Genomic DNA, 12,818 nt, shown 5'->3' on the forward strand with positions numbered 1-12,818 from the left:
AGAGCAATGGAAGTTCCAGTTTCCTACTGGAGGGAGAGTCAACTATACAATCATTTTGGAAAACAGTTAGGCATTACCTGCTAAAGTTGAAAATGAACATGTCCTATGAACCAGCAATTCCACCATTAGATATTTAACCCGGAAAAACTAAAGGGACACATGCAAGAAGTTTATATAGCAGCTTTGTTTATAATAGAACGAAACCCTGAAAACAAACCAAATGTTCTTCAAGAGCAGAAAGCATATTTAAATTGAAGTTAACTCTTATAATGAAGTATTATAGAGCATTGAATGAATTAATTACAAACCAGGGCGGGCAAACTACAGCCCACGGGCCGGCTATTTTTGTAAATGGAGCTTTCTTGGAACACAGTCACACCCATTTGTTTATGTACTATTTATGACTATGTGCTACGCACGGCTGCCTTCGCACTGTAACAGTGGAGTTGAGTAGCTGCAACAGAGACTGTATGGCCTGCAAAGACTAAAATGTTTGCTAACTGATCTTTTACAGAAAAAGTTTGATGACTCCTGTTATAAGATCGTTAAAGGGACTAATTATGTTTTCACAAATCAATGTAGGTGGATCTCAAAATCATAATGTTGAATAATAGAAGCAAATCACAGATATATATATATATATATGTATTTGTGCGTACATGTATTCCATTTCTTTCATATTCAAAAAAAGGAACAATTAAATAATATATTTTTAAGGGAAAATATATTTCTTTAAAAGCATGGAAATGTTTTGACCTAAAATTCATGATAGTGACAATTTGGCCTATATTTGAAGTATTCGAAAGAAGCATATATGAGGCTTCTAGATTTATGGTGATGTTCCATTTCTTAGCCTGGGCAGAGAGTACCTAGGTGTTTGTTTCGTTATTTTTCTTAAAATGTACATTTGTTTTATGCACTCTTTTTAATGCCCACCATATTTTACAATAAATATTTTATCATTATACATCAAGAAAAGTGTTCATGATATTGTTAAATGAAAAAATATTGCAAAACAGTAAAGTTCATATGATCTCAATATCATAAAGAAAACAAAGATATATATCCACGTATATGTGAATATATATGTATAGAAAAAAGACAGGATATTAAGTGAATACATGTGACATTTGTAAGCAGAGACTAATGCAATATTATTTTTAAAAGATATATTATGCAGATTGTAAATGATGCGTATGAAAATTTTGTAACTCAATGGAAAATAATGTCACAAAGCAGGATATGATATAGTATATACAAAATTATCTCAACTATGTGAAAACATGCAAAGAACAAAAGCTGAATGGAAATTATCTAAATGTTAGTAGTGCACAATTCTGCATGGTATAATTATGGGTAAATTTCTACTGTCTCCTGAATTTTCCAAAATGTCCATGATGAATATGTATTACTTATGCTGTGGGGTGGAGGAGAGGTTCAGTTTTTTAAAATTTTTCTTGAGGTCATTCTTACCACCATTTTTCCATCTACATATCCCTCCCATCTTAGTTCTCTCAACATTTCATGCACTCCTATACGATAGTACTTGCCACATTCAATTGATGTAATTTATCATTTGACTTTTCAACTAGCTTGTAACCTTTCTGATGACAGAGATCATACTTAGTCATTTCCACATACCCAGAACTTAGCCCACTTTTTGCCATATGTTAAGCTTTTGGTAACCATGTGTTAAATGATCTGATAAATGAAAGAATACTCTTGAGGCCTAATCTGAAGGAGGAGACCCACACCTCTGCCAGATACATTCAACAGCATTGCCTCTGGCACATGGAAATCAGAACAAAGTATTGAAGTGAGAACCTAGACTTCAGAACTCTAGGGGAGTGAGAGGTGGAGAACATGGTCTCTTCCATGAGGGACACTTCAGGCAGATGGAGCATATGAAGCCCTCAGGCAAAAGAAAGACAGAAAATCTGGCATACACATAGACAGGAAAGGATAAACTTTATAGAGCTCACTAAGTTGCAGAAGTTGAGAGACTGCCAGAGAACATGAAAGAACAATATAGAAAAACATGGGTGGATGAACTCAATATTGGTAAACCATTATCATTAAGAAGGGACACAGACAATTAATCTTGGATTAGTTTTCCAATCCTCAATCTGACTTTTGGTGAGTAGCCCTTTTCTCTGAAAAGATGGTGGAAATGTATATGAATTTTCTGTATTCTACAGGTTCCTTCATTCTTCAAAGTAATGATACATCTACTATTCAAAAATAACTATGTATAGGAATGTGAGGAAACTTAATTCCAAAAAGGATAGAGGAGCTGCCTAATATCACATGTTGAGTTTATAGCAGAGATAACTCGGGAACCCAGCTCTCTTTACCCTGTACCCTGAATCCTTTGCTCTTGAAAGATCTCAACCCTGGAGGAGGATATTATTTCTGTCTCAGCTGAGATACTGACACGTGTAACAGTGATGCACGAAAGTTGATGAGCTTTCTTTAGGAAGACATTAAAAAGCAGAGGAAATCACTGTATCCTGTTCTGGGTTGTTTTTCATGTCTCTGTGAAGAGGCAGGGTCATGGACTCAATAAGTATGACCCAATTTCCTTTTGTTCCTAACAAAGCTACCAATGTCTAAGGGGAAGGCAAGCTTCAGAGGAAAATTGTGTTCCCCTTTTTTTTTTATTCTGCTGAAGTCTAGCATCTATTTCCCAAAATCCCCAGCTCCAGCCCAATTCACAGCCATCTCTCTCTCTCTCTCTCTCTCTCTCTCTCTCTCTCACACACACATACACACTCACACACACACAGACACACACACACATGCATATTTTTCTGAAAGTAGTGATCTGGATGCCCCTGTGTTACATTGCTGAATGGAAGCAGGGCAAAGAACCTGATCTGGAATCGAACATAATAAGTAAGGGGAGTCAAAGCAGCATATAGACCTTAAAAGCTGATGGAACAATAAAGTTGGCTCTCATACTCTGAATGTCTGAAGTAATTAGTAAATGTAAATGTAGAAACTCGCATTTGGGTAAAATATGATATATGCCAGCTTATTAAGACAGGCTATATAATTTAAAATTTAACAATTACCCTACAAGGAAGTAAAATACTCCCATTTTATAGATGGAGAATTTGAGGCTCAGAAGGATAAGCTACTTGTCAGACTCACATATCTAGTAACTGGCAAGAGCAGTTGTGAAACACAGGTATGACTGACTCCAAATCCCACACACTTCCATTGAATCCAAACTCTGCTGAATGCACATTAGACATGTGGTTCAGGTTACAGGGGAAGGAGACAGTAGCTGTATGAAAAACGCCTGATCCTCAGCCCTATTCGCTCAAGAGATACCAGGGACATCAGTGGTAGATGACAACTCTGGGATTATAAAGTTTGTCTTATTTACTATCTCTCCTCCATGATTTTAAATAGATTCTTCCATTATTTAAAAATGAAACTTATGAGAATACTCTAGTTCACTTTATAGGCACCTGGTCTCAATCAGCCATCATGAAAGATACAGGGAAAGTATGAAACTCTAATGTTCAAGAAAATCATCAGAAAAACCAGAACGGGAAAAGGAAGAAATGTAGAAAATTGAAAAAGAATTCTCCTTTTCCTTTGTTTTCCTACCAACAACGACTTACTTTTTGGCAAAGCTGGCAAAGGAGATGAGAGAAATTCTCTTAATTGCTGGTACATCTGAACTTCAGAAAAAAAGAACCAAGAGAGGACTCTCTCCCAGAGGAATATAAGGGAGAAATTGACAATTCCAAGCCTAGAAGTTCGGCATTTGCAGAGTGACAGAAGGAAGCTCAGAGCATGGTGACTAACTTGAGGCCCAAAGCATTGACCTCTCTGGTCTGAGAGGAGCTTTCTGCAGAGTTGAAGCCTCTTGAAACCCCTAATCCAGGAGCTCTGTCTGTTTATTCCCAAATGAGGACCAGATCCATCTAATCAGGACTCTAGGGATTTCCCCTTGAGAATCACTCCAGGGCACAAGGGGCAGCAGAGACAGAGCTTGAGGCTCTACCCCAGGGGCTTGATTAGGAACTTGGGCAATTAGTAGGACAAAACTCTTTGCCTTTGGTTCCTGACTTACATGAGCAGCTTGCATTGTAGAAACTGGAATATGTTTTGTTAAAAAACCAATGAACCCAGAAGAAATATGCAAAATAAAATACATGTCTATTATTCTACGTCTGAGGCTCATTCCTTCATTTATTGAAGCAACAAATATTAATGAACATCTACTTATATACCATGCTGAGTATTAGAGGTACAAGCGTGACAAAAACAGTCATGGTGTTTGCTCTCACAGAGCTTATCAAGAAGGGAGGCGTTTAGAGCTGTAGCTAATCCACTGGGTATCTTGTCAGAATTAGAAAAAGGAGCATCTTCTGGGTAGATGCAGCCCATGTGCACACCACTTGGTGAATAGACAGTATATTTTTGCAATTAGTAAAAGGGCATCCCTTCACGTGGGCAGATGGAGCTCTATACCAAGATGTATGATTTGTCAAGTAGAATGTGGACTGGATTTTATCTCTTACTCTCCCCCTTGATTAGGTATCCTTGTGCAGCTCACAGCCTGCACACTAGGTAGGTTTCAAACAAATAATCCACAAATAAATACATTATTACAAACAAAAATAAATGCTTCAAGGAAAAATGCAGGGTCTTCTGAAAAGAATTAATAAAAGGAGGCAAGTTTTGCGAGTCTGGGAAGTCTAAATATTTTCCTGAGGAATGACGTTTGAACTGGGATCTGTAAGATGAATATGAGTGAGCGATGTGAAGTTAGGGAAGAGAATTTAGGCAGAGAGAAAAACGTGAGTGAAGGATTTGGTAGATTAATGATAATAACTCATTCCAAGAACTGAAAGAGAGCAAATTGTGCACAAAGAATCTGAGGGAGAGATGAAGTTAGAAGGTAATAGGGGATGAGATTGTGTAGGGTCTTATACCACTTCAAGCTTGCTGTAAGGCTAATATGGACCCAGCAAAGCTTTTAAGGAGCTAAATAGCACAATCAGATGTGCATTTCAAAATGTCTGGTTGAAATGTGGAAAAGAAATTGGAGAAGAGCAAGTGTGGAAGCAGATTCTCCAGTGGAAATGTGATGGCAGCTGGAACAAGGGTGATAGACATGAAGATAACTTTGGCTTATTTGCACACATAAGACCAACTCACTAGGATTTACGGTCAGGTGACCTGCCTTTACCAGGACTTACAAGTGACTCAGGAGTAATTTCTCAGAAGAATGCTTATTTAGAGAAAGAAAATATGGCTTTTTATATAAATCTGAGGAGTCTGCACTGCGATCCTCCTATGGGGGTCTGACAGAATCCTGACATAATTCATTATAACGGAGAATCATAGCCTCTCACCCAATTCTCTGACTAGAGCCCTTGAATGAAGGGTTGGCCTGTCCCTTGAGGACAGACCCTATAAACATATATTATAAATCTCAATCTCTATAAAAATTGACTCTCTTTGAGTACATTGTATCTACAGAGTCATAAGGCTTTAGTGGCAGAGTTGCCTGCACTGTATCCTAGGCTAACTTCAGAGCCTTCTCTTGTTCTAGGGCCTGCTCGAAATTCACAGTATCATGGCTAACTCAGGAAATGAGTTGAAGTAGCAGATGTGCAATATGTTGCCACGTGTGCCTATTTAAATAACACATTTGGAAATGGGGAAATAAACCAGACTGTGTTTGGAAATCCCTGGCCCCACTGTGAAATGAATTCAGGCCAAAATTGCATTTTTTACGTGACCTCCATAAGCTTCCATGCTAAATTGTGTTTGCTATCCAGGAGATAACTGCCTGTTCAGAGATAGTGTCCAATACTCTCCCCCAAATCATATACATATGATATATGTGATAATTATATATATATATAATTCCTTATATTCAGTCACCTTGGCAAATGGATTCAAATTCCCTTAGGGAAGGCTATAAAGAAAATTTACAGAATGTGTTTGCAGCAATGTCATAAGATGCCTTCAAGGGGATATGGCCATTCAAGGGATTCTGGGAATGTGAACTGGCTCTAGTCTGGGAATTGGGTGAGAGACCATGGTTCTCCATTATGGTGACTCAAGTGAGGATCACGTTCACCAATCCTAGAGATTTTTAAAATGTATTATTACTATTGTATAGATCCAGTTTCCATTCTATTTCTATTTCCATTCTATCTCCATTCTGTGGAACACCATAATCAATTAGATATACCAAAGAGCTCCGTAAGCAAGCAATTCTGATTACTACTGCTAGTAATAAGATGAGAGAGCTACTCTCATCTTGAGCAGATACACTGAGTTCAGGATCTCTGGTTAAGTACACACATCAGTACATGCTGCCTATCTGAACATTATGTTTCTTTCTCCTCTAACAAATTTAGGATAAACTCCTACACACATTTCCTAGGTTCGTGATGTTATAAATTAGGAGTCTTCTGGGATCTGTCACCACTTATGGATCAGAAGGCAAAGAGAGAAAGTGGAGCAGACAGAACTTGTAGTAATGGTGGCAAGAAGAGACCAACAATTCCCTTCTATAGAAAACAAGTAGAAAACTGAATGATATATCATAAACAATTATTTTAGGGTACTGGAAATTGACCAAAGGCAGATAACAAATTAAGAAATATTTATGTTCAAAAAAATTGCTAGAGTTTCAGGTAAGGATAAGCAAGAGTCTGTGGCCTTTTTGTCTTGGGATGCTCCCATCATTATCTCCATATCCCTCTCCTACTCCCAGTTCAGTGGGTAGGAACTTTAGTTTTATCTGCTTGAGCCTGGCTGCAAAAACCAGCAGCTTTGGTGTCAGAAGGGGTCAGTCTATATTTGCAGTAGAGGTTATGCAAAATCCTGAAGCTTTGCTGGCTCGATGTGGCAGACTCATTTGGGAATGGACAGAGAAAATGCACAGCTCTGCTTCTGTGCCCTGTGATGTTGTGCTCCTGATTCTGGGCAAGCAGTAAATAAGCCAAGAATTTAATTGGGAGAACCTGAAAATAAGAGAGCCATAGAAAAGCTGAGATAAGTTCCTCACACACCTCTGGCTGCATAGGAACTATGAATGCACAAGGGAGAATTGAGAAAACATGACTGAAATTGAAAGCTAAGTGAGACTTGAAAACTGCCTGGAACTTTGAATGCATTCCACAACCTGCACACAGGTTGATTGGGAGAGGATAGAGCCTTATGGCCTCTAGATGTTTGCACACAATCTCTGCCCAAATCATTGGCTAACCATTAAGCTATGTACTCACAGGGAAATCCCTGGGAAGCCAGGCTAAAAAATAAAAATAATTGAGAAATTGAGGCGACATCAGATCCATACATAGTGGTTTCTGCATTGAAGTTGAAAAATGTAACTGAAAAAGGAAAACAACCATGATGGCATTTGAAAATATAAATTTTCCAGAGTTGCACAATATATTCAGTTATTGACTGAATATTGCAAGTCATGTAAAGAAACAGAAAAGTGTGATCCAAACTCAGGAAAAAAAAACCAGTTAATAGAAATTGGTTCTGAATGGGCAATTACTTTGGGTTTAGCAGAGTCATGAAAGCAGATTTTAAAAATATATTCAAAGAATTAAAAAATATGAAAAAGAAAAATAATGATGGCAGTGATTCCACAAGTAGGGAATTTCAAAAGAGAAATAGAAACTATAAAAAAAAGCAAATAGAAATTCTAGAGTTGAAAACTATAATAACTGAAATGGTGATATCAACAGTGGACTTGAAATGGCAGAAGAAAGAATCAATGAACTTGAAAATCAATCAATAGAAATTATCCAGTCTGAAGAACAGAGAAATAAAATAATGAAGAAAAATGAAGAATCTCAGAGAACTGTAGGACAAAGTAAACATTCCAAAATAGGTGTAGTGGGACTCCCAGAAAAAGAGGAATAAAGAGGCAGAAAAAATATTTGAATAAAATAATGGCTGAAAACTTTCCAAATTTGATGAAAAACACTAACTTAATAGATTCAAGAAGCTCAATGAATTTTGAGTAAGTTAACTGCAAAGACAGCCATATGTAGACACATCAGAGTCAAACTGCTGAAAGCCAAATACAAAGACAAAATCTTGAAACCAGGGAAAAGTGACTTATCATATACAGAGGAGAAACGATGTGATTAACAGCTGACTTCTCAACAGAAAAAAATTTGCCAGAAGACAGTGAAATGGCATTCAAATTACCAAAAGAAAAATAGAACATTTTAACAAAAAATTCAATATCCAGCAACAACATCCTTCAAAAATCAAGGCAAAATAAAGACGTATCCAGATGAACAAAGATGAGGCAATTTGTTGTTAGCAGGCCTACCATATGAGAAATAGTTCTTCAGGCTAAGGAAATGACTATTGGCGGTAACTCATATCCACAGGAAAGGATGAGGAAAACCAGAAATGTAACATATGTAGGTAATTATAAAGGAGTGTGTGTGTGTGTGTGTGTACTTATGTATTTCTATTTTCTTCCCTTAATTTCTTTTAAAGAGCCATAAGATTGCTTAAAATAGTTGCATAATTACGATGCTGTATTTTTGGATTTATGAAAAATGAAGATGTAGTATACAGAATAATAGCACAAAGGAGAGAGAGGAGTAAATGGAGTTCTATTGGGGTAAATTTGCTATATTTCACTGAAATCAAATCAATATTAACCTGAACTAGATTGTAATAATTTAAATATGCATAGAACAACTGCTGAAAATCTAACTATAAAATCAACAGAAGAATTAATATTGTTCAATAAAAAATATTTCTTAAACAGAAAAGAAGGCAGTAAAGGGGGAACAGAGGAATGAAAAGGACCTAAAACGTAGAAAGCAAATAGAAAAATGGAAGACTTAATCCAATCATATCATTAATGACATTAAAAGTAAATGCATCAAGTCATCTGATCAAAAGGGGAAAATGGTCAGATTTGGTTTAAAAAAGCAATATTCAACTATATACTGTCTACAGGAGATACACTTTAGAATCAAGGATAAATAATTGTAAATAGATATACCATGCAAACCAGAGCTTAAGGGGCTATGTTAATATCAAACAAAATAGACTTTCAGATAAGAAATATTACAAGAGAGAAATATATTTAATTATGATAAAAGAATCAATATGTTAGGAAGACATAAAATTATAAATGTATATGCACCTGACAACAGAGCCCCAAAATCCACGAAGCAAAAAATGACAGAATTGAAAGGAGAACTAGACAATTCAACAATTATAGTTGGAGAGTTCCATAATTCTATTTTAATAATTTATAGAATAACGAGGCAGAGAATATGTAAGGATATAGAATACTTGAACAACACTGTCAACCAACTTCACCTGACATATATGGAAAACACACAAAAAGAGCAGAATACATATTCTTTTCAAGTATATATGAAACATTCTCCAGGCTAGATCATATGTCAGGTAACAAAATAGGCCTCAATAAATTTTTAAAAATTGATATTTTTTCTGTCTGATATTAACATAAAACAAATAACCTTCTTTTGGTTAGTGTTTGCATAATATATTTTTCCATTCTTTTATTTTCAATCTTTCTGTATGCTGGTAATTAAAGTGTGTCTCTTATAGACAGATTTTGGTTTTCCTATCCAGCCTGACAATCTTTGTCTACTAACTGAATTATTTTACATTTAATGAAATGTACATTTTACATTTAATGGAATTACTGATATATTTGGGTTTAAATATACCATGTTAGGATTTGTTTTCTATTTTTCTCATTTTATGTATGGGTACCATTCCTCTCATCTTTTTACCGTATTTTGGAGTAATCTGAGTATTTTTATTATTCCTTTCCCTTTTACTAGTTATTTACACATCATTTTACTGGTTATTTTAAAGATTACTTTTCAAGGACCATGCATAGACTATATGAAATCTTAATTTAACTTATTCCATTCTAATGTTATTATTGTTGTGTATTTTAATTCTGTAAATATTTAAAAATCCACAATATATTAATTTATTATTGCATAATATTAATTAAGTATAACATTAATTTATCCTTGCTCATGCAATTATCTTTTCTGTTATTTTTTAAATTCGTTTTGGTTATTTTTCATTTTTATTTTCATCTAGGATGGATTTTCCTTATACCTGAAGAACTCCATTTCACATTTCTTTAATGCAGGTCTGCTGGGGATGAATTCTCTTATTTTTTCCATTTCTGAAACTGTTTTTGTTTATTTTTTTTGAAAATTTTTTTTTGAGGAATATTAGCCCTGAGCTAACTACTGCCAATCTTCCTCTTTTCGCTGAGGAAGACTGGCCCTGAGCTAACATCCATGCCCATCTTCCTCTATTTTACATGTGGGATGCCTACCACAACATTGCTTTTGCCAAGCAGTGCCATGTCTGCACCTGGGATCTGAACCGGCGAACCCCCGGGCCGCTGAGAGGTGGAACGTGCAAACTTAACCGCTGCGCCACCAGGCAGGCCCCTGAAACTGTTTTTCTTTTGCTTTTCTTAGTGAAGGGTATTTTCCTGAGTTTAGAATTCTAATTTGGCAGTTATTTTCTTTCAGCTCTTTGAAGACATCATTCCACTGATTTCTCATTATTTTCCCATTACTGCTATTAGGAAGTCAGTTAATGGTCTTACTGTTATTCCTTGAAAATAATGTATCTCTTATACTCTACTTTTAAGACTTTTTCTTTTTATCTTTATTTTTCTGCTGTTTGACATGATATGCCTACATGCATTTTGTGTGAGAGGTATGTGTATATATCCTGCTTATAATTCAGAGTGATTCTTGAATCTGTATCTTGGTGTTTTCCTCATGTTTGGAAAACTTGTGGCTATTATTTCTTCATATATTGCTTCTGATACGTTCTATCCCTTCTATCAGTCTGGAACTCCAATTACACATGTGCTAGACCTTTTCATTGGCTTCTATATGCCTTGTATGCTTTTTTGTATATATCACATTTTTTTCTTCTCTGTGCTTCACTTGGGATATTTTCTACTCACGTGCTTCTAATTCACTGATTTTTATCTGTAGTTGTTTCTAATATGCTGTTGAAACATTCTAAGTTCCTAGTTACAGTTACTGTATTTTTTACTTTTGATTTTTTTCCCTTTCTTTTTAAATTTTCTTATTGAAGTATAGTTGACATACAGTATTGTATTAGTTTCAGGTATACAACATAGTGATTCGATATTTACATACATTACAAAATGGTTAACCTGATAAGTTAGTAACCATCTGTCACTATACAAAGTTATTACAATATTGTTGACTATATTCCCTATGCTGTACATTACATCCCCATGACTTACTTATTTTGTGACTGGATGTTTGTACCTCTTAATTCCCTTCACCTTCTTTTTAAAAAACATTTTCCAGGGGCTGGCCTGGTGATGCAGTGGTTAAGTCCGTGCACTCCACTTTGGCGACCTGGGGTTTGCTGGTTTGGATCCAGGCGTGGACCTAGCCCCACTTGTCAAGCCACACTGTGCCAGCATAACAGAGGAAGATTGGAAGAGATGTTAGCTCAGCAACAATCTTCCTCAAGCAAAAAGAGGAAAATTGGAACAGATGTTAGCTCAGGGCCAATCTTCCTCACACACATAAAAAATATTTTCCAATTCTTTGTTGTGGTTCCACAATTTGTCATCTATTTTCTCCAATATAATAAAAATTGTATTAGTTTTCTATTGCTTCATAACACATCACCACAATATTTTTTTACATGTAGCATATTTCCATTCATTTTCTCATGTAAAGTAAATCATCACAAATTTAATAGCCTAAAATAGCGCACACTTATTATCACTTGGTCTCCATGGATCAGGCATTCTGGGCATGGCTTGGCTGGATCTTCTGCTCAGGGTCTCACAAGCCTGAAATCAAAGTGTCAGGTGAGCTGTATTCCTTTCTGGAGCTTGGCGTCCTCTTCCAAACTCATGGTTGTGGCAGAATTAGTTCCTTGTGGTTATAGGAATGAGGTTGTATTTTCTTACTGGCTGTCAACTAAGATTCTCTCACTTCCTAGAGCTCGTGCACATTCCTTGCCACATGGCCCTCTTATAAGCCTTCTGAAAACATGGCAGGTTACTTCTTCAGGGCCAGCAAGGGAGGATCTCTTGCTCTTGTCTGCTGAGATATATTTTTATATAATAGAATATAAGCAAGGGAGTGACATCCCATCACCTTTGCTGTTTTCTGTTGAGTAGCGGCAAGTCATAGTTCTGTCCACATTCGAGAGGAAAGGATTATACATCGATGTGACTCATTGAGGGTCACCTAGGGTGCATCTGCCAGAATCTATTTATCTTAAAGTTGTACCTGATAACTTACTACAGTGATTCTTTTTATGGGTCTGTTTTTATTGACTGCTTTTTTTCTTCTTAATTGTTAGACTTTTGCTTTTTTTCCCTCCTGTATGTTTGGTACACGTTTATTGCCTCCTGGACACTATATCAGGAATGCTCAAAATTTTCCTGAAGGGGGCCACATAGGAAATAATGTAGGATTTGTGGACCATAAGTCTCTGCTGCAACTATTAAATTCTGTCATAGTAGCACAAAAGCAGCCATAGGTAATACGTAAGTGAGTGAGTATGGCTATGATTTAGAAAAACTTTATTTGTGGTCACTGAAATTTGAATTCCATAGAATTTTCATGTTATAAAATATATTATTCTTTTGATTTTTTTCGACCATTCAAAAATGTAAAAAACATTATACAGCTTCTAGGCTGCGCAAAAGCAAATGGTAGGTTCACTGGCCAGCAGACTGTAGTTTGCCTACCCATGTTCTGTATGAAAAAATCGTAAAGATAAAT

Source organism: Equus quagga, chromosome 13, assembly GCF_021613505.1.
Source record: "Equus quagga isolate Etosha38 chromosome 13, UCLA_HA_Equagga_1.0, whole genome shotgun sequence".
In the NCBI taxonomy this organism is placed as follows: domain Eukaryota; kingdom Metazoa; phylum Chordata; class Mammalia; order Perissodactyla; family Equidae; genus Equus; species Equus quagga.